Source organism: Natator depressus, chromosome 6 (assembly GCF_965152275.1).
Source record: "Natator depressus isolate rNatDep1 chromosome 6, rNatDep2.hap1, whole genome shotgun sequence".
In the NCBI taxonomy this organism is placed as follows: Eukaryota; Metazoa; Chordata; order Testudines; family Cheloniidae; genus Natator; species Natator depressus.
The window spans coordinates 37,872,563-37,896,103 of NC_134239.1; the positions used below are offsets into that span (position 1 = coordinate 37,872,563).

Here is a 23,541-nt window from a genome sequence, read left to right on the forward strand (position 1 = left end):
GCAGTTTGGATTCCAAAAGCTGCAGGGATACACAGACCAGTACTAAAAATTACCATTATACCTGTATTAAAAAAAAGGTGTCAATTCAAATGTTTAAAATACTTTGAAAACTTTTATTTTAAAGAGCTAGTCACTACAGCTATAAAGATATACAGAGGCTGATTTATGTTCTCAAAAACGTACGTTCAGAAAATCAATTTCCTATTTGTAAAGTTAATAAACACTTACTGCTCATTAAATTATTTTAGACGTACTATTAATCAGAGGATAACATGATTAACATGTTATCTCAACATAAGTTATGATGGATGCAGAAAAAACCCCCACATAGTTATGAGAACTTTTAGGAAGTTTATCTAGAACTCACATTGGAGCAAGAGGTAGGTGCTCATGCATTCAGAATCCTACAATTCAGCAAGACTAAAGTTTCACTTACGTTTCCCGGAACTTAAACAATACCTTCAGACTTTGCATCTACATCATCCAAAAAAGATTCTATCATCATCAGCGATAATAGTGTTATGACAAGCTTTAATACCTAACAAACAACACAATGCAGTTTGATTCATTTTAACAACACAGGGAGTATTAAATTAGATTTTCACTACTATCAGATTAGTCATTTTAAGAGTCTACATTTTCCAAGGCTAAGGGCTGTCCCAACTATTCCCTTTTAAAATGTTGATTAGAGTGCTTTTAAGGCAATTATGTTAAAGTTAATTCATCCTTCAGCTTCTGAGAGGGATTTTCAAAACAAAACTGTTTAAAATGAAACAAGGCAGGAAAGAATAAATAAAATATATTTACAAAAATCTCAAACTAGTCATGTACAAATATACAAAAAGAAAACTGAGCGGGGCTTCAACATGAGAAACCACTAGAAGAACATACATTTAACATACATGTAACCCTTCTGCCAGGCGGAGCCAGCAGCAACAAGGGCCGGGTTCAGTATCTGGGGGTTCCTTTTCAACAATACAACAAAAAACCAGCTCGAACCCCCACCCAGTGACCTGGGACAATTACACACCACCCCCTGGGTGCCTCTAAGAGGCAATACTTCCCCTCTCGCAAGCACAGAGTCTGAGTGTAGCAAAAGCTTTTAATAAAAGGAGGGAAGTAACTCAGCATTAATTTGGGAAAACACCTCAACTAGGGTTCATAAACACAAACCATGAGCAAAAGACCCACCCCCAAGTAAGTTGGACAGTGTCCTTTTCTCCTCAGGGTCTTAAGTCCAGCAACCCAAAAGACCCTTTAATGTGCTCTGTACCCCACTCAAAGTTGCTGTCCTTGGCCAGTGCAGCTCCAGAGTTCAGAGATTCATCCACATAGTTCACCTTCCACCCTGTGTGGAGAGGGGCGGTAAGGAGGCACCTTACATGCTCCATGGCTAGGGCACTCGCTCGTTGCCCCAATGGCCAATTGCCGCACCTCTCCACCAGCCTCCATGCTGGCCGCGCCTCTCCGCCAGCTGCCCTGCTAGCCACTTGCTGCGCCTCTCCACCAGCTACCCTGCTAGCTGCTTGCCATGCCTCTCTGCCACCCTCCCTGCTGGACACTTGCCACACCTCTCCTCCAGCCACCCTGCTGGCTGTTTGATGCGCCTCTCCACCAGCTGCCCACGCACCAAGATGTCTTCAGGGCCCCCCCACTTAACACAGTTCTCAGTGATTTCGGCTGTTAGTGAGGGAGCCTCACTGCTGGTGCACACTGGACAGTCTCTTGCAATAGAGACACTGTCCCAAAGTAGGTTTACTACTTAGACCCTAGGTATCAGTGATTTCAGCTCTGGTGCATGTAACAAGACTCTCAGTTGAATCTAAATTAGCTCTTTTATTATACCATGGAGAGAGAAAGGGTCAAATGGTTTCAAGGACCCTTAAACCAGGCCCACACCACCAGGTACAAGTACCTGTTCCCCACCCTCTCTCAACTCATTGGGCTTCGGAATCCATGTCCCCTACCTAGCGAGTGCCATTCTGTTGAGGGCGAGTCCCTCCATTGGGGTATGCCAGGTACAGTTCTGCTGCCCTTGGTTCACAAAACAAGGATAGCAACACTTTTTTACTCCTGCTCCAATAACAAGGAGACTGGGGATCCAACAACAGCCAAAATGATCAATTGGAGAAGCAATCCCATTGTGCTGTGCACCTAGGCACGGTGGGTGTGTCCATGAAAACGAGATCAGCTTCTGAAGTCTTTTTCCACAGCTCACCACTAGATGTCAGGGGAGATCTCATTCAGACTCTGCTTACATACAGAAACATCACTCTTGGACTGCTGATCCTAAAGAGAGGAGATATGCAAGACTCCATCTCTCAAATTCTCATTACTGTTGCTGTGGGTAGGTGTGGTTCTTGTACCCAAGATACAAAATCTCAGTTTCCTGTATCAAACTGAAATGCTGAGGGAGAAGGTTACTTTTTGCTACAGCTTCCTTTATGAATCTGAAACAGTGGAAGGGTAATGTGCCATTAAGACACAGGTGTGGGACAAAAATTCAGTTTCCCGCAAATTTTCTGACTATTGAAAGCAAGTTAAAAAGAATCCAAGATAATCCAAGTTCTAGCTTGCATTTACAAGCAAAAACCGGAAAGTTAGCCATTGGATTTGACTGTATAAATATGAAAGATGACTAGTAAGAAATACTGAAAAAAATAAATTCAGTCTGCCCTAGGGAAATTGACAGCCCTACCAAAAGTCAGCAACATGCAGTAAGATGTTCTCTTCCCAGTTATAAAGATGGCTTTCAATTTTGCTGCACTAAAGGTTTTAAGCTGATAATAATCATCCGTTTTCAAGTGGACAAGGACCAAAAGTTATAAATGTACTGACAGTGAACAACTGTGGCATAAACATTCTTTGTATGAGGCTAGATTAACCACACACACACAAAAACCCTCATCTACCTGCTTCTTATAAAGACCAGAATGACTCACAGTTTGTTGGAATTTTTTAAAATAAAACTACAACTGATTTTTTATTTTCAGTAGTTTAGAAATTATTGTAAATTAAGTGTATTAACCAGACCACTGAGCTTAAAAGGAGTATCTTTTTCAAGGTACAGAGAGCAAGTTTAGTCATGTCCTCCAATCCCCCCTTCCCTCACATTAAGGCCTTTCTCCATAAGCCTTCATTTATCTCACAAAAAGTTCCACTTCCCAAGACCCATTCTATTCCTCCATTTCCAGCAATGTCCCTATTGTGCTGAATGGACATCAGAGGAAAGGATGTAAAAATAAAATTGATCTGCTTTTTGTAAGTTTCACTTTGTTTCACCAGAAATTTTAGGAAATAAAACTCACCAGAGTTGGCCAGTTTTACTTCAACATACCATCATTTGCTGTAGTCCCAACACAATGAAGACTCTGTTTGAGCTGTCCCAGGAGTGGAAAAATAGTACAAGATGGGAGGATGGAAGGAGAGAGAGCAATAAAGAGAGGAAAAAGACAGAAGGAAATCGAAGTGCGAGGGTGCAGAGTGAGGGAAATAGCTAACAACTCAGGAAGGGGAAAATTCTATACCAAAGATTAAGACGGGGGAAAGGAATATTACCTGTATTTCTATTATTTTGAAGATATTATTACTAGGGCTATCAAGTGATTTAAAATTAATCACAATTAATCACGCGATAAAAAAATTAAATCGCAATTAATCATGTGATTAATCGTATTGTTAATAATAGAATACCATTTATTTAAATATTTTTGGATGTTTTCTACATTTTAAAATATATTGATTTCAATTACAACACGAACACAAAGTGTACAGTGCTCACATTATATTTTTGTTTACAAATATTTGTGCTGTAAAAAACAAAAGAAATAGTATTTTTCAATTCACCTAATACAAGTACTGTAGTGCAATCTTTTTATCATGAAAGTTGAACTTACAAATGTAGAATTATGTACAAAAATATAACTGCATTAAAAAATAAAACAATGTAAAACTTTAGCGCCTACAAATCCATTCAGTCCTACTTCTTGTTCAACCAGTCACTCAGACGAACACGTTTGTTTACATTTGTAAGAGATAATGCTGCCCACTTCTTGTTTACTATGTCACCTGAAAGCAAGAATGGACGTTTCCATGGCACTGTTGTAGCCAGCTTCGCAAGATATTTACGTGCCAGATGCGCTAAAGATTCATATGTCCCTTCATCTTCAACCGCCATTCCAGAGGACAGGAGTCCATGCTGATGACAGGTTCTGCTCAATAACAATCCAAAGCAGTGCAGACCGACACATGTTCACTCTCATCATCTGAGTCAGATGCCAACAGCAGAAGGTTGATTTTCTTTTTGGGGGGTTCAGGTTCCTTAGTTTCCACATCAGAGTGTTGCTCTTTTAAGATTTCTGAAAGCGTGCTGCACACCTCATCCCTCTCAGATTTTGGAAGGCACTTCAGATTCTTAAACCTTGGGTTGAGTTCAGTAGCTATCTTTAGAAATCTCATAATGGTACCTTCTTTGCATTTTGTCAAATCTGCAGTGAAAGTGTTCTTAAAACCAACATGTCATCATCCGAGACTGCTGAAATACATGACAGAATGCAGGTTAAACTGAGCAGGAGACATGCAATTCTCCCCCAGGCAGTTCAGTCAAAATTTAATTAACGCATTATTTTTTTAACGAGCATCATCAGCATGGAAGCATGTCCTCTGGAATCGTGGCCGAAAGCATACGAACGTTTAGCAAATCTGGCATGTAAATACCTTGCAATGCCGGCTACAAAAGTTCTATGCGAGCACCTGTTCTCATTTCAGGTGACATTGTAAATAAGAAGCAGACAGCATTATCTCCTGCAAATGTAAACAAACTTGTTTGTGTTAGGGATTGGCTGAATAAGAAGTAGGACTGGGTGGACTTATAAGCGCCAAAGTTTTACATTGTTTTGTTTTTGAGTGCAGTTATGTAACAAAAAAAAATCTACATTTGTAAGTTGCACTTTCACGACAAAAGAGATTGCATTCTGGTACATGTATGAGGTCAATTGAAAAATATGATTTCTTTTGTTTATCATTTTTATAGTGCAAATATTTGTAATAAAAATTATACTATAAAGTGAGCACTGTATACTGTGTATTCTGTGTTGTAATTTAAATCAATATATTTGAAAATGTAGAAAAACATCCAAAATATTTAATAAATTTCAATTGGTATTCTATTGTTTAACAGTGTGATTAAAACTGCGATTAATTGCGATTAATTTTTTTGAGTTAATCGCGTGAGTTAACTGCGATTAATTGACAGCCCTAATCGTTACATGAGAGTCCAATTTCTGGATTTCATGTCCCTCGTACAAAAGACGTTGGGAACTCCCATAGCCCTTAGTTATTTCATCCAGTAAGGCATCGACAGTTGGACATTATATTTCATTCCAAATACCACAGCCTTAGCTCCCTTCATAACCTTCTTTTAGCTCCTGAATGTACAGGAAACAAGAGCTGCCCTAAAAAATGCAAACTCTGCACAATTTTATATTCACAAACATACCACATCATGACCATCCCAACGATGCAAGCAAAGTCAACTTTGGATACAACACACCACCCTTGAGCCCAAACTAAAAGACTCTGTGGTGACTGGGAATCCTGCAATATGATACTTCAAAGACACAAAAGTACAGAAAGGGTAGTTTTCCCTTCTTTATTAGCATGCACACAGGATTGGAGGCAAAAATTTTGAAAGCACCTAACTGGACTTTAGGATGCTAATTCATTTAATCACTTTTGAAAAATTGTATCTTCCCAAATCTGAGAATAAAATCCTCAAGAGGCATCTCACTTTTAAAAATGTTAGGTATTGCAAACAAAATCCCGTATGAAAGCTCTTCCACATCTCCCTTTTTTCAAGAAAGATGATAAAAAAAATCAATGAGGCAAATCTACAGTCTCAAAATATGCAGACTTCAATAGTTCAGGTAAATAAAACGGCCACAGAATTTCTAATCTACTACATCAGATTTTAGGGTCAGCACACCATGGAGTACATGAGGCCCTTGGCCTTAATCCTGTGAAAGGTAGATATTCTGAGAGGTATTATCAGATAAATTAATTCTTACCAATTTTGTTGCTGTTCTATAATCTCACTACCTCATTTAGTACTTTTCCTGCAGGAAGTTTTTCTGTAGGAGTTTCCACAGGTTTATGTGCAAAGCAAAGCATCGTCTTAAGCTTCTGGAGAAGAACTATAGAACGCTAACATGGTTCAGACTAATCCAGTCAAACAAGCAGTGGACATATGTGTTTGAAATCCCTTTTTAATCTTTAACGCTTTTATATATACACAACTGACAAGATGCTTTTAATACCATGGTAGTATTTGTTACTCTTATTGGGGCTGTGATATATATCTGTATAGATAACTTAAAGAAAAAGTAGGCAAAGTAAATAAAATAACTACAGCAATCATATAAACTTGTTATTTTCCCCCAGCAGTATAGAGACAACATTGGACCAGACCCTGAAAACAAATTATTTTTTTATTTTGCAACTGAGTTGTATAGTAATTCAATAAACATTTAAAACTCAGGTCCCTTAGCCCAGTGAGAAAAAACAACTCTACTCCTTTGAGGCCAGAAACCAGTAATCTCTCAAATATAAGCAGATAGGATCATGACGTTTTCTGGGGTTTATGGGGGGGCGGGGCGATGTAGAGATGCATTCCTCCCGCAAAAAAACTGCCTTAGGCAGGCACAGAATTTGCCCGCCCCCATGCGCGGCCCCCTTGGCCTGACTGGAGTTGCCCCCCCAAAATATGGAAGTCAAACTATGCCTTTGCGTATAAGCAAAGCTAGTTAACTTAACTTTGAAATTCAAAGGGTAAGAATTATGGGAGAGGTCACATATTAAAGCGCTTTGCCTACATGCATTTTACTCTTCCCACTGAAGCAATTAATTGGAGTTCTTTTGCTATCGCAATAGGAATTATTTTGTTTATTATCATCCTCACTAGAATAAAGGAGTGTAGAAATTAAAAGCCCGGGGAAGAACAAGAATGACGGCTTATTATATAAACACCTGCATCTAAAAGCAGAAAATTATTGAGACTTTCATATGACAAAAAGAAAAGGAGTACTTGTGGCACCTTAGAGACTAACGAATTTATTTGAGCATAAGCTTTCGTGAGCTACAGCTCACTTCATCGGATGCATTCAGTGGAAAATACAGTGGGGAGATTTATATACACAGAGAACATGAAACAATGGGTGTTACCATACACACTGTAAGGAGAGTGATCACTTAAGATGAGCTAATACCAGCAGGAGAGCGGGGGGGACAAGCCCGTTGCCAACTGTGCCCACATATCTATTCAGGGGACACCATCATAGGGCCTAATTACATCAGCCACACTATCAGAGGGTCGTTCACCCACACATCTACCAATGTGATATATGGCATCATGTGCCAGCAATGCTTCTGCCATGTACATTGGTCAAACTGGACAGTCTCTACGTAAAAGAATAAATGGACACAAATCAGATGTCAAGAATTATAACATTCAAAAACCAGTCGGAGAACACTTCAATCTCTTTGGTCTCTCGATTACAGACCTAAAAGTTGCAATTCTTCAACAAAAAAACTTCAAAAACAGACTCCAATGAGAGTCTGCTGAATTGGAATTAATTTGCAAACTGGATACAATTAACTTAGGCTTGAATAGAGACTGGGAGTGGATGGGTCATTACACAAAATGAAACTATTTCCCCATGTTTATTCCCCCCCCCTTCCTCAGATGTTCTTGTCAACTGCTGGAAATGGCCCACCTTGATTATCACTACAAAAGGCTCCCCCCGCTCTCCTGCTGGTAATAGCTCACCTTAAATGATCACTCTCGTTACAGTGTGTATGGTAACACCCATTGTTTCATATTCTCTGTGTATATAAATCTCCCCACTGTATTTTCCACTGAATGCATCCGATGAAGCGAGCTGTAGCTCACGAAAGCTTATGCTCAAATAAATTGGTTAGTCTCTAAGGTGCCACAAGTCCTCCTTTTCTTTTTGCGAATACAGACTAACACGACTGCTACTCTGAAACCTTTCATATGACAGAGGACCAAGCCCGGACTATAAAGCAGTCTATTGTTCATTTCCTGAAATAATTTCTTGAGACGCATCAGTGGAAATTCTAAAAGTAAAATCTAGTGTAACTATAACTAACACTGAGCTTGATGTCCTGCAGAGCAAAATTGCTGCAGTCTAGGACAGATTAAGCAGTAGAAATAGTGAATGCTAGAGAGATTAAATATGTAACTTCATGTTATGCAACTTCAGTTTAGAAGAGAACTCTTCTCCAACTCCTTGGAGAAGACACTGTAAAATGCCCAGCACTCTCATGGCTCTTAATAAATGTTGTTACTGCCCTAATGGAGAAGCTGATGAACTAAATAACAGATTCAAGTTAACCTACAAATCACTAGAATAATAGAAGGCTTAATGGTGCAGCAAACTATGCCTTTTCATTTAGCTAACTAGGCATTTTATTGATCCAAATGAACACTCCTATACAGAGCCCCAGCATGCTCATAGGTAGATGCAAGAGCAAACTCACACAAGAAAGACTGCACACTCATAAGCGCCAAGGAATGCCCAGTCATAGGAGCATGCAAGCAATTTCACACGTGAGCAAATGCTTCAGACAGTTTTATAACTAAATTTGTTAATTTTCAGAACAAGAAATGGGCTGTAAAGTACTCTAGCATGAAGATAAGTTGAATAGTATACCAATTTACTTCTTCACAATGTACAGGACAGAAACACAGAGATTCCCCCAATCCTGTTAAGGTGCAGTTGTACAATCCACCAATTATATTTGCTTTACTGTATAGACCAAAATAAGGGTTGTTCTCAACAAGTTACCTATACTTAATATAAGGCATTCTTCATGCTCTTAGACAACCTTGGGAGAGGTAAGATGCTATCTACCTTTTTTAGGAAATTCAGTCTTCCCATTTTAAACAGTAAAACTCTAGAAATATCCATTAAATCCATGATTCTTTACTATTTCCCGTTATTTCCTGTTGGGAAATGTATAATTTTAGATCAACCAAGGCACAAGCTGCTGATTCTTCCATCTTTATCTGTGACTTCAAAAATGCGATCTAAAGCATCTTAAAGTGCTTACAAGATCTTTCAATATCTCTCTCTCAGATAACTGGAAAGTAGATAGTAAAAATTCTAGATTTATAAATAACCCCATATAACAATGATGTGTGCAGAAAACAAGATTCTCGTAATAAAATATTAACTCAAAATTTTGATGGAAAATGCAGTTGCATAACTATAATTTTCATGCCCTCTCTGGAAGAGGTTTAATGCACTCTGGGACAAACATTGCTGGAAGAAGTTGCAGTTAAATTTGATGTTCAGGAGTAGATTTTAAAACCACATGTGAAAAATATTTTTAAATATCACAAATTTATAAGCTTTTTGTGGATTATAAAATTCTAATTATTTGTAAATAATCTCCTATAACGATGTGTGAAATGTCAATCTCTCTCTCTTTCTCTCTAGATAGCTAGAAAGCAAATACACACAATTTTATTCCTGTGCAAGCAGAGAACTAAAGGCCAGATTTTCAAAGGTATTTAGGCACCTAAAGATGAAAATAGGCACCTAAAGCCTGTGAAATTCTGGCTCAACCTGGCTAAATTTGATAGGTAGCATAGTCTCCTTACCATTACTGTTCACTGAACAGTCATTAACATGGTACCCTGATAGGTAGAGAGCCACAGTTATCCTCTCTAGACAAACAACTATCACTGAAGGCTAGATATAACTATCATCTTGCATTCAACAATCTTGTTCTCAGGAAACATGGATGCATAAAATTAGGTTTCTTTTACACATGAAAAGATTTACTAGGTCACTTAATGGTCAAGGAGTAGATTTGTATTGCTTTATAAGATACACAAAGATATATTACATTATTTTCTCTTCCTATTCCTTAGGAATTTGTATTGACTCATCAAACTCTTTGAACCAGAACTTTTCTACAAGAAGCTGAATAGACAAGACTCAACTGCACAGGTTAAAACTTTTACTATGTATTTGTTATATAACATTCATATTTGTATAATCTGTGATCATGTTCTCTACTCTAGAACTTAAGACAAAGCTGAAGGAGTTACATCTGAATAGCTCTAATTATCCATTATGTTATTGCAATTCCAGAAGTCAGTGGCCAGGAGATAAAATAAGACAAGAGTGACCATATTTCTTAAAGTAAAAATGGAATCGCCCAGGGCATGCCCGAGCCTCCCCGCTCACTCCCATCCCCACCCCCATGCACAGGGCTCGCCAGAGCTTCCCTTGCCATGCTGCCTGAGGCTGACCTGTTGAGCCCCGTGCCACCTGCAGCGGGGGCCGGGGCTGACCACTAGAGCTCCACGCTGTCCAGGGGGTCAGCTCTGAAGGCAGTGCTGCCTGCCAGCAGAAAATTTCTCTGATCCCCTGCGCTGCCTTCAACTGATCCTGGGCAGCAGCCGCTGCTCTCCGCTCTGCCTTGCAGCCGGGGCAAATGCCCAGTTTGGGCAAAAAAGTAGGGATGGCCAGGACAGAGCTGGAAAAAGGGACTGTCCCTGCCAAAACGGGATGTATGGTCACCCTAAGCAAAACCAATGGCAAGGAGAGGCACTAACTGCTTGCAAGTCCTCCTCCAATACCTGAGGAAAAGTGTGTGCACGACAAGATTGTTTGGAACATTTAGTACATCATATAGCACCTAGTGTCATATACAGTAATTTGGATTTGCAAGATTTAAGGAGTTGCATGGAGATGTCCACAGTGGACTCCACTCTGGCTCTCTCCTGGGTTAGTTAACTTTTTTTTAAAAAGGAGTACTTGTGGCACCTTAGAGACTTAAATTTGCAGGGTTTCAACAGTGTTTGGCACTTTAGATGAGGGCTGTAAGAAAAAGATGAGCCTTGCAGCAGTCTGAAAATTATAAGGATGGGCCTTCTAAACTCCTCCAATAAATCTTTTCACAGTCTGAAACTCTTGACTAAGCACACTTTAGCTCCAACTGCTCAGGGCTTCACCTCAGGACCTAACAAACATACCGTGCCCAAGATAAACATAGTTATCTCACTGCATTCTGAATAGAGAGACAGTCTCTAATGTAGTCAGGCCCCATCCCTTGACCAGGTTCTTGAATTGGCATGAGAAGTGAACTGGGACTCAGGACAGGACAAAGAGCGCCATCCCCACTAAGGAAAAAGGGTGCTGCATTCTCTACAAGTTGGAGGATTGTGTTATGTATGGGGTTGAAGGTGGAAAAGTTAACAAAATCCAATCAGGAAGTGATGAACATGTGCATTATTGTAGCTAGAACCTTATTTGAGATGAAAACACAAGTTTCTTGGTAAGCTGGAAGTGGAAGAAGGTATTTACCATCACTATTGCTACCTGGATAGCTAGGACTAGTGAAAATCCTAATAAGACAAAAAACTTTATGTTACTTTGATGTAAGCTCCTAAGTGAGTCTCCCTTCCCATCAGTACTACTTTAGTTTAGATTCAGTTTGAGCTAGCTGTTCTTCATCCAGATACTGACCTCTTGCAGAGACTATGATGACATTGATCACATCTACTGAGAAGATATAAGACTGGGTGCCAGTATATGGTCAACAAGGGAGCCTTTGCATCTCACAAATCTTTTCAAGGAGTCTCGGACTCTGAAGTAGAGGCAGTAGAGCATTGAACAAAGTATAATTTGTTTATGCAGTGTATGAACAGTTTTTGTAAACTTAAGTGTTTATTGTATAACTATACAACTCAGTTGCAAAATAAAGTATTTAATTTTCAGGGTCTGGTCCAATATTGTCTATACACTGCAGTGGGGGGGGGAGAATAACAAGCTTATATGATTGCCATAGTTATTTTATTTACTTTGCCTACTTTTTCTTGAATCTATCTAAACAGATATATATCACAGCTACAATAAGCGTAACAAACACTACCGTGGCATTAAAAGCATCTTGTCGGTTGCATATATGCAAGCATTAAACGTTAAAAAGGGGTTTCAAACACATACATCCACTGTTTATGTTTGATTGGATTAGTCTGAACCATGTTAGCATCCTATAGTTCTTCTCCAGAAGCTTAAGACTATGCTTTGTACATAAACCCATTGAAACTACTACCCTGAATTAAGAAAAAGTACCAAATGAGGTAGTGGGATTATAGAATAGCAATAAAATTGGTAAAAATTAATTTATCTGATAATACCTCTCAGAATATCTACCTTTCACAGGATTAAGGTCAAGGGCCTCATGTATTCCATGGTGTGCTGACCCGAAAATCTGGTACAGCAGACTAGTAATTCTGTGGGAGTTTTATTTACCTTCACAATTGAAGTTTGCATTCATTTCCCTATTAAAGCCACTAAAATCAGCACAGTAGTCCCCATTTTATTTATTTTATGATGACCCACATTCAGCTTTCAATATGCTGCAATTTTTGCATTGACAACATAAGTTAATTGTAGAAATGGTCAAAGGGGAGGCAGGAGATTTTGGAAGTGGGTAAAGAACAGAGGGATGAGACAATTTGAAATCTTAGCTGGGTGTTTTTGCTAAAAATGATTTCAAGTGAGAATGTGGGCATGCAAATTGTCACCTTTATAGTTCAGCATTAACACATAAATGAATGGTAGGTTAAGAACAACAACAACAAAAATAGATTCTGAAGCTCAATTCTGCAGCAGAATGAATTCTGTGACAACAGAACACATAGCGTACTTATCGTAGCATTTGTGACAGGTCTCCATTTTGTTTTACAATATCTCTATAATTATCTGTAATATAGATAACGGTTTCTAAAACATTCTATACAACAATTTGAACTAAACTAGTTTTGTTTCTGTTCTAATATGTGAGGACTGTCATATTTTCTTCCACTCTGCACCTGTTGAAATTGCATTCAATTAACTCCTGCCATTTGAATAGCCATTTCGAAAAAAGCTGAAGCCACCCAGTTTTGCCTTTAAGAGGATGTAAGACACAGTAGTGGGCAATATTTTAGGAAGAGTAACTACAGAATCAGAGGAGTTATACAATGTAAAACCAGTATGAAATCAGACTTAGTAATACAGGTAGCATTGCCTGGTGAGATGATGTAGTTGAAATTGCTTGCAAAAAGTGCATAATACCAGCCAACTATCCACAGATATAAGTGTCTGAACTGACAGCAGTTTTATATCTGAGTTTCTGTTAGTTAGAATTTGTGTCTCATTTGCTGAAGGTTCATACAGATCCCTTAAAGTCCACATCCCTTACTGTCCCAGGATGTTATTTCATCTCTCTGGTTCACAATTTTAATAATAATTAAAAAAAAACTAAACCACAGAGGGGATCCTTTGTTGACTATTTTGAATTCCTGATGTAATATTTCTATAGTATGGCATCATATGGAGTTTTAATGTCAGTGAACCTCTTTAGAAAATGTCTAGCTCTTCCTACTCAAGCTGGAGGTAAAAGTGGCTCAACCTAAAGGCATTTCATCTTGGTAACCTTACTAAGCAGTCCACCCTTACTCTACGGATTTCAAGAACATTAATCACTAGTCTATATAGGAATCCTGCACACAAATGAGGAAATATAAATTGTCGCACAGGCTCAAAATACTGCATGTTAGGTTTATAGCTTTCTGTTAAAAGTATGATTTACCACACTGTACGAATCACTAGATAGTCCTAAAATTCTTACCACAGCTCAAAGCAACTAGCATGTGGAACATGCTAAATATTTAGTGCAACTGCAGCACTACCATAATTTATACCAGCCAGTAGATTTTGGGACCAGGATGAGGTGTGTAATTCTAATGGTCAGGGAGAAGGGAGTTCCTAAGAAGTGGACATGCCTTCAGTGCAGAGAGCGTAGTGGAACCCAGACAACAGGTGAGATTCAGCTGGGGATGAAGAGAGATCTGAGACATATTTTAGAAATGAATGATTACATCAATGTATTTTGAAGGTATATCTGTCACCAAGCATTAAAAGGAATATTTTTTCCACAATATTTGAAAACCAATCTGTCTGCAAGTCTACATTATAAATCCAACAAAGGTAGTATTGTTTTTTTTAAAAGCCAATGCAATGTGACAATGGAGTTGGGTGATGGTTTTAAACCTCATGAGAACTAAGTCTCCAGTTAAGAGCTGGTGGTTCCAAACAGGTTTCTAGCAGATATTTGAGTATGAGAAATTCTTTCGCAAGTTAAGCATAACTATACACACTTTAGACAAATGGAATTACAGTAGGTAAGTACAGTTGAATGTTCCACAAATAGGTCTTGATGCTGCACTTACATGAATGCTTAATTTTACTCTTGTAGCTCTTACAAATAATGGCACACCTGATTTGCCACACCTATAATGTTTGTTAACAATCAATCATGGGTTCTTTCCCAAAACCGGCTATATACAAGCTTCCCTTAGAAACTCCTCTCTTTCTTTCTGGGATTGAAGTGACTGGCAGTAGAGTAGTATAGATTCAATTATAACCTTACAAAGAAACCAAATAATTGTACTATCTATAATCATTCAACAGAATCCTTCAAATACAGTTATTTAAAGATATTAATGTGATATAGAATGGCAGCATTCCTTTGGCTCCTGTAACATTTCTAGTAGGAAACCCAAAGCAGACATTTATTCATAAACAAGGATAAGTTTTGTTGATTAACAATAGAATACACATAAGTTATTAAACAATATAAATGGTACACGAGCCTGAGTAAACTAACAAACACAGAGAGTATCATTCCTTTTAAATCAGAATCAGTATATGTTTTTAAAATATGGTCATGTTTGATGTAAGTGCAGAGCCCAGTTCTATACCCTTTATTCACAAGTTGTACTTGTGCCAGCAATCCCACTGAATTCAGTGAGTCTACTTATGTGTAAGTCGAGGTTGCAGAATCAGACATTACTGTTCTGGTTTTGTAATTGTCATGTATTTTAACGCATTAATTATTAGATTATCCATATGTTATGAAAACAAATAATAAAGACATCAGCATTCCTGCATATTTAACAAGTAACTGTTTAATTTGTTTTTAAAATGGTACTGATCAACAGTGCTTCCAGGTGGTCTAGCAGCTTTCTAGAAGTAACATTACTGCTAACAAACATTTAGAATGCATCTTCATATATCTATTACCATTCAACCCAGCCTCAAAGATCAGACCTTTGTGGGTTTTTCCAAATACTAAATCAGTAAATTGGAGATATCCACTGTTGAATAGTTTGGAGAGGGGTCAAGGGATTCAAAAGGAACACATCAGCTCCCACACAGACATTTTTAGTCTAAATCATAAAAGTTTTAACATTTATAATTAAATATGTATGTAGTACTAACTGAAGTCATACTTATAAGATGCTGCCATAATTTAGGTATGCTATGTTTAATTAGCTGCTGAAAGATTTTAGTATGTAAATGAGTGCTAGTAAAAAAAAAAAAAAAAAAAAGTATAAATTAGAGGCATTTTAACAGTACTTCTGAGTGTACTTGACCTTAAACAGACAAATCCTTAACAGGAAAAAAAAATAGTGTCTTACATTTTGTATTTTTAATAAGAAACTATAAAGGTGGCCAGTAAGAGACAAACAGCAGCTAGTACCATTTCAAGATTTGATGTCTTGTAAAGATGAGCATATCACATGATTCATGCATGCATTTTAACTGGTTGCATGAGTGCAGCTGTGTGCAGGGATATCCATGAATGTGCATTAAAAAATCGTAAGCTGCATGAATTGTGACCTGAGTATGCATGACAAATAGCAACCTACACTTACATAGTGCATGAGACAGCCTGTGAACATGCATGTGTGAAGACAAATAACTTGATGGGTGTTGAACTTTAATATAGTAATTGCTTACATGGAAGAGTAATATCAAAATATTTAGATATTTTAATGGTCTTATTCATAGTTTTTCAGATGTAGTAGATATAAGAAAAATCATTGTTCCATTTCAAATTACATTACCATATTGAAAAATCTTGTAGTAAGAGCTGAAGTTTAACATACATGAGTTCTACATATTATAATTCTGTCTATATAGTAGACCAGAAGAAAAAGATTAAGTGTTTTACAGTAAAACAAAATGTCTGTATTTCCCAGGTCTATTTATTTTGTATTGTCTTTTTTTATATTCCAGAAATGGCGGCTTAATCTGAGAAAGGCTACTAGCCCCTTGTTTCAGATCACCTATAAGCTTTTTTCATAAAAGAATATATCAACCTCTTTTGAAACAATAGGTTATCAGGGGCTTCCTCTTTTTCTAAAATTCTGCAAGAATACACCTTGATGCTATCAGAATTTTGTATTATCCAATGGATCTCTCTTTCTCTGAATGCCCCAAAAACACAATCAAAGGATCCACTGGTAATTTCATTTTTGTTTTATCTATTATAAGAGTTCAAATTCTTGACCAACATATCTGTACTCTGGAGTATTTCAACCAAATATGGATTAAAGTACCTTTCATTCCACATTCAATTCAGCTGTCAACCAATGCATCTCTGTAGATTTTCCTTAAATGAGAGTATCACTAACCACCGAATTAACATTTCTTTTACTGTAAACACATATGGAGGAGAAAATTATCCTATGCCAAATAAATGGTCAGTGCTCTAAAATAATTTATCTAAATCCTTTCCTGTTTTATTCACATTTGTCTTCTATACCAAGTTTGAGTTTCAGAATATAGTTTCAAAATGTTAACTTTGGACCCTTTAGAATTACTCATTAGCTTTTCAGTAATAATTAAATAAGCAAGTGGTCTTTTGAAGTCTCCCATTTCTCAGGGGGTTGAAATATAGTATTTAACTGTATATAATTAAGTATTAGAACCTTATCTATACTGAAAGTTTTTGTAATGTTTCCAGCTATTATTAACTATCTCTAATGTAGTGTTGTGTCCTTTTAGGGGAAAGGAAATATTCATTTCCTATCCCACCCTTTCCATATGATCTGTTCATACCTTTTCCTGTCTCTGTGCCCCTCACCACAACACATGGAACCCAGACTCTCTTTCCCGCTAGTCTCCTGACTGGTCCCCTTTTCTCTTCAGGCAGCTGCTGTCTGCCTTGTGGCTCCTGTTCCTGAAGGCAGCTCCTGCTTCATTTTCTCTTCCTCTTGTAGCTTCCACCCTTAGTGGAGGCAGATAGAATGGCTTCTCTTACTAGTGTCCAGGCTCTTCATTATAAAGAAGCCTGGACACCTGTAAAAGCAGCTGAAAACAAGGAAGAGAAGTACCATGTAACTCACTTGCTCTCTGCAGACAAAAATAAAGTCCATGGACCACACAGTTTGAGAAACTATGTGTTAGGGAGACTAAGGATTGCTAGTCAATATAAATTGACAACTACTCTTGAATTACAAATACCATTCATAAATTACTAAAATTTATGTCTGATGACATGAAGATTGGTCTCACAGGATTTATTCTCCATTCAATAAAAATACCAAAACTACTACAAATGTGTGTGTTGTTGCCTTTTCAGGAAGCTACAGTTGTCAAGACATGCACATTCTTCCAAGCAACCACAAGACTTATTGTCTACATCTTTGTCTTTCACCCAGCAGTCCTTCGCTGTCATCCCTTCTTGCTGTTTATTTAAACTGTTTGGGGAAGAGACTATGTCTTTGTTTTGGAAAGCACTATGCAAATCTATAGCCCTGCAGATCCAAATATCACTGAAGTCAACAAAGACTCACATTGACTTCAGTTGGCTTTGGATCAGGACCTATGTAAGTAATAAGTAACTGTTACCTTCACTTCAGCAAATCTTTCATGAAGGATATGACTTCTGATGCATGTTTTACAGTTACTTTAATATTGCTGGTATTTTATTGCATAATTACTGATGTATTAGTATTAGAGTGCCTAGAGCCTTCAATAGGAGTCTACTATTTTAAATCTACGTACATAAAATAAATTAAGTGCCAAATAGAAGTGTTGTATAATGAATGTAGGGATTGCAACTAGAAATCAAATTTTAAATGCAAACATACTGAATCAACAGATTAGACTCACTAATGAAAATGACAATCTTATCACGAGAATAACTAAATAGTCCATCTAAGTACTTAGTTTTCTCTAGCGGTGCTACTAGGGCCCAGAAAGTATCTTTTTCACACATGTTCATCAGTAGCATCGCAACAATGTAGGATATACATAAAAAGAACAGATAAGCAGTTGCCAAATAATAGAAGTGGCAAAACCAAAAAGTTAAATGAACATTAACTTGCATTTTCACTATCAAATCTTTTACACAAATAATTTTTCACTTACTTTCCTAATATAGGTTCCTACTATTTAAAACACAATCATACATGAGTGATTATACTTATACAACTCTGCCCCCTTCTGTTCTACTTAGCACCGATGAAGTGAGCTGTAGCTCACGAAAGCTTATGCTCAAATAAATTTGTTAGTCTCTAAGGTGCCACAAGTACTCCTTTTCTGTTTGCGAATACAGACTAACACGGCTGCTACTCTGAAACCTATTATAAGAAAGGTGAGCAAGTAGTAAGCTTAGCTTACATATCATATAGACTTGCTGTTAAAGGTCATAAAGATTTCTTCCGCAACTCACCTCCAAGTTCTCTGCATCCCTCCATAGGAGTTTAAGGCCCATCATACTTCTTTTTTCATACCTTCTAAGCCTCATATTTACAAGTGTTATTATAAATGACGAAGTAGTTATAGTGAGGCAGCCACAATCAACTCACCTTGACTGTAGTCTATTTGAGAATTGTATTTTGCATATGCTGATAGGACCCTCAAAAGCTTTGCCTGACTTTCTCTGGCCTTTGACCCACGAAGGGTAGGAAAGGGTCTTTCTAAATGCAAGAGAAATATAGAATTATATCTTTGAGCATGAGAAGCAAACTATAACTCACTAAAAATTTATTATTTTCTATTTTGTTAGCAGCACACCTTTGACAGAAACCCCCTCAATGATGTTTTATTTTACAGTTGTGAAATTACTTATTTACTATTAAGGCTACGTTTTAGTCATGGGTATTTTTAGTAAAAGCCATGGACAGGTCATGGGCAGTAAACAAAAAGTCACAGCCCATGACCTATCCATGACTTTTACTACATACCCCTATCTAAAACTTGGGCCGGGGACCGTGGGTGCTTGGGGGCGGTGGCCCAGGACCCTCACTGGTGCTGGGTGGTTGGGGTTGGTGGAGCTGGCAGGCTCCCTAGCCGGCTCTGACCGGCATGTCCCTGTAGTTCCTAGGGAGAGTGGCGGCCAGGAGGCTCCGTTCGCTGCTCCCGCCACAAGCGCCGCTCCGCAGCTCTGATTGGCCAAGAACCGCAGCCCCGAATGGCCAGGAACTGCAGCCAATCGGAGCTGCAGGGGCGGCACAAGCGGGTGCGGGCAGTGCACAGAGCCCTCAGGCACTCCGCCTAGGAGTTGCAGGGACATGCCAGTCAGAGCCGGAGAGCCCCCCCAGGTAAGCGCCGCCACGCACTCCTGCCCCACACCTGAGCTCCCTCCCCACACACCCAAACCGCTGCTGCTGGCCTAGGGGCTACCCGGCTTGGGCAGCCCCTAAGCCAGCACCAGCCACTACCGAAGTCATGGAAAGTCACAGAATCCGTGACTTCCGTGACAGACATGCTGCCTTATTACTGTTAATTGTCTAACTTTCTTTATGTTACTACAAGGATTATTTAGGTAATAAGACAAAACACAAACAAAGCTCTAGACCCTTAAACAATTTTTTTTCTACTGTTTGGTAAGCAAAAGATCAGGATTCTCATTACACTTGGTGCAATGGAAACATTTGCTTACCCCAGCACTATATTGATCATTTCCCAGGTCTCCTCCTTTAAGGTGTGTTAATTTAGATTTCATAGACCCCTTATTAAACTCTAGATGCATTACATACACTAAAAGCACAAATTTTAATGTAATATGGGAAGCACTAAGTAAGAAACCTTACCAAAAAAATTAAAGACTTCCCCTCCACAGCCAAAGTCTTCCTCCTGGCCTCCATCATAACCTCTCCCCACTTACTCATCCCCTAAAATAACTTGTGCAAACAAGCAAGTCTTGTCTCATGCTCTGCAGGTCAACAGAACTGGGCTCTAGCAAACTGAGGTAGGAAGAGATTTCTTTGTTGGAGTTCTGTGACGAGCATTGCCTAGGCCAACTGGCAATACAGATAGGCCAGCTACTTTAAGTGTATTAAAGAAAGTTTGCCTAATTGAACAGTAGTAATAGAAAAAAACCTATTTAAACTTAAGTAAACTATTGGGGAACAAGGAGAAACTACTGCTATTCAAGTGTTCAGTACTATCTCACCTATTCCATTCACTGCACAAATATAAACAGCACTTAAGATCTTATTATTGAGCAATTCTTCATGCCCCTATCTTAACTAGTCAAGTATCAACCACCTCATTTTACAAAGAAAGTAACTGAATGGTCACAGAAAGCCATGGCTAACAAAACCAAGAATAAATCCCAGTGTTCTCCATACTTCCTGTCAGAAAGAACTGTCAAATCGGTGTGTCACTTACTACTGATCTAATCACTAGACAACACTCACCATCCCAAAGCTGAGAATAGAACCCTAAAGTCTCAATTCACAGCATTCTACTGCTGTCCAGCAAGGAGTTGTAACTCTGGCAAAGTGGCCTCTCCACATAACTGCAAAGAGTTCTTAATGCAACTCAATTAAGAGCAACCTGGACTAGAGAACAGAAGATCCAACATTCAAATAACCCATATAGGAATTTATTATTATACATGGTAGAAAAAAGATGAATTCTTGGGGTTATCTTTTAAAAAAAATGGATTTAATTTCAGACAATGAGAAAATATCCTTAAAAAGAATATTTACAGTGAAAAGACATTATCTATAAATGATAGTATAACGCACAACATACGTATGTTCTACATTTCAGTCATTTTTCCTCCCATGCATATGGAACATGCCATATGTTGGAAAATTTGAAGATTAAGAAGCGTTGTAAAGGCTTTAGAAAAGATGGCCCTGATTTCCCTGAAGACGGGGAAGTTTCAGTCTCATTGGAAATAGGAAAAATCAGTCATCTTTATTCAGGACATTCTTCCTCCCCAGTGAGGTAGTGGCCATTTTTACTAAAGGCATACGTAGCTTCAAATCCCTGTGTGTGTGTGTGTGTGTATACACACATTATACACACACACACTGTTAACTGAATCAGAAGCAACAAGCTGTGCCCAATCAAGCCCATGTTCATGAATGACCATATCACTATCATCACCCCTTCTGCTTCTTATTATTTGTTAAACCCACTTGTGTCTTTTCTTAATATTAGATTGTAAGCACTTCAGGACAGGAAACATCTATTTGACAAGGGATAGCTGCGATAAATGAAAGGAACAAGTAAGGCAAATGGTTTGGTTTTTTTCAAGAATAATAAATGGCTTTGTACTAGTAAGATTGATAAATTCACTGTACTTCAAGTTTAGCAAGTGTTACGATGGTACCTGGTTCATAAAATGTGGATTAGCTTCATTCCAATTGTCAAGTAATTTGCACTATATTTTCAGTTTGTAAAAAGTGATTTTTGGATAACTGGGAAAAATAATTTGATTACAAGGGATACATAAAAATACTGTGTAATGGCTGGAAATCCATTTTTTACATTTTGTTTTATAGTACCCTATTTACTACTTTCCCATTCACAAGTGATTTTCCACTTGATAACACATCTCTCTACACATCATACCTTAAAGACAGTGAGGCCCTGCTGAAAATTACAAGGATGATTTAAAGCAAAACGTGGTCCTGTGTACAGCATGTTACGTGGAAATAAACAATTAATATTTGTTTTTCTACACTGCACAAGAAGGTGATATGGTATATAAAAATATAAAGTAAGTAGTTTAAGAGGTCTAGAATGTGATGATTCAATTAATCTAAACAACTACTAAGCAGTGGCTTTGAAAGGAAAGATAAACAATAAAAGCAAAAGCGGTGCAAAATGCCTATTTAAGCTAACGTGCCTCATCTGTGTGTCACTGAATACTACGGTCAAGCTATTGATAGGCACTCCAAGTAGGGAGCCAACACTGCCTCAAAATTTCCAGCCTTGCTGTCTGAAGTTTTCCTTATCTCAGCATTTCCTCTATTGAAATCTTTACACGTGCACTGATCACTTCATAATAATAATAAAAATAATTGCAAGAGTGGATATTTTAAGCCTGTTACTTTCTAAATTTCAGATGAAAATACAAGAGCCAGATTACTCACTCTCTCTCCGAAAAGCAGGACCATACTCATCCCACTCACCTTCACTGACTCCCTACTTATTATCTCTTATTCAAATCCAAATGGCCCTTTTATGGAATAGCTGTAGTGGTGGTGCAAGGGTCCCGATCCTGAACATCTACGTTGCAATTAAACAGCTCTCTTAGCCTGAGCTCCTTAGCCTGAGTCAGCTAGCATGGGCCAGCTGTGGGTGTCTACTGCAGTGTAGACATGTCCTAGTTTTCAAAAACCTTTTGTGGACTCTTGCCACGCTACTTATGACCTCACACCTTCTTATTTCTTCACTCCTCTACGTCTCCTGAGTTCCACTACTACTATTCCACATTAGGGGAGAACAAGACTTTGAAAGAAAAGGGACAAAGTAATTTGTACTATCTAATGCACCCCTCTGAGCTGCCACTTTTCCCATTTTGGCATCCTGTCTGGAACGCCTTCTCTCTTTTCCAAGCACTGAGACTTCTTTTCTTCATCCTGCTCTCTCCTTAAAGTCCTCTTACTCATTACAAAGTTTTCCCTGGCCACATTACCTTTCATTCACCTTTCAGCATAATTAGCCTCTGGTGTTAAAGCATTTATTTGCAAATCTGAGGGTGACACATTAACTTTCCCTTTATATTTCCTTTCAATTTGAATGTTTACCCCCAATTCAGTCTGCCTGAGGCCTGGTCTACACTACAGTGTTAGGTTGATGGAAGGCAGCTTATGTCAATCTAATTATGTCAGTGTCTATACTATAGCCTTGCTCCCATTGATGTAAGTGCCTTACTACACCAACATAATAACTCCACCTGCACAAGATGTGTAGGGCTTATGCAGGTGTCAGGGCTGGCCTTAAGCAGGGGCGAACTGGGTGGAGGCTGGGGGCGCCATTATAAATGGGGTGCCTCCGGAACAGGGGTGCCCCTCCCCCTGCTGCCATCTACAGCCCTGAGAATCCTGCCCACTGCCTTGGAGCCACCCCTGGCCATTTGCTCCTAGGAGCTTCCAGTCTGCTGGGGTAGGGGCACCACTGATGTCAGGGTGTCCCCTGCCCCCACCGCCCTGTACCCCATCTCTGCAGAGCAGGGTGTGTGTGTATGTGTGGACAGGGCTCACCAAAAGTGGGACGGAGTTGCTGGCGGCTGCTGTTGTGTCTGAAGGAGCTTTCCTTCAGACTGGTGAGTGTTGCTCTCTTAAAGGGGCAGCGTGCAGTCTCTCACACGCTTCTAGAGCTCACACAGTCCCGCAGCTTACACATGCTGTCTTTTTCACCC

The 23,541-nt window shown here is 38.6% G+C and overlaps 1 long non-coding RNA gene across 1 annotated transcript in view; it reads right to left on the reverse strand.

The window, feature by feature from the left end:
- Positions 1-23,541, reverse strand: part of LOC141990001 (uncharacterized) — an 88,009-nt gene that overhangs the window by 62,682 nt on the left and 1,786 nt on the right. Inside the window, exon 2 of the long non-coding RNA XR_012640040.1 lies at positions 18,743-18,853. This is a non-coding gene — a long non-coding RNA (uncharacterized LOC141990001). The remainder of the gene's footprint in view (positions 1-18,742; positions 18,854-23,541) is intronic.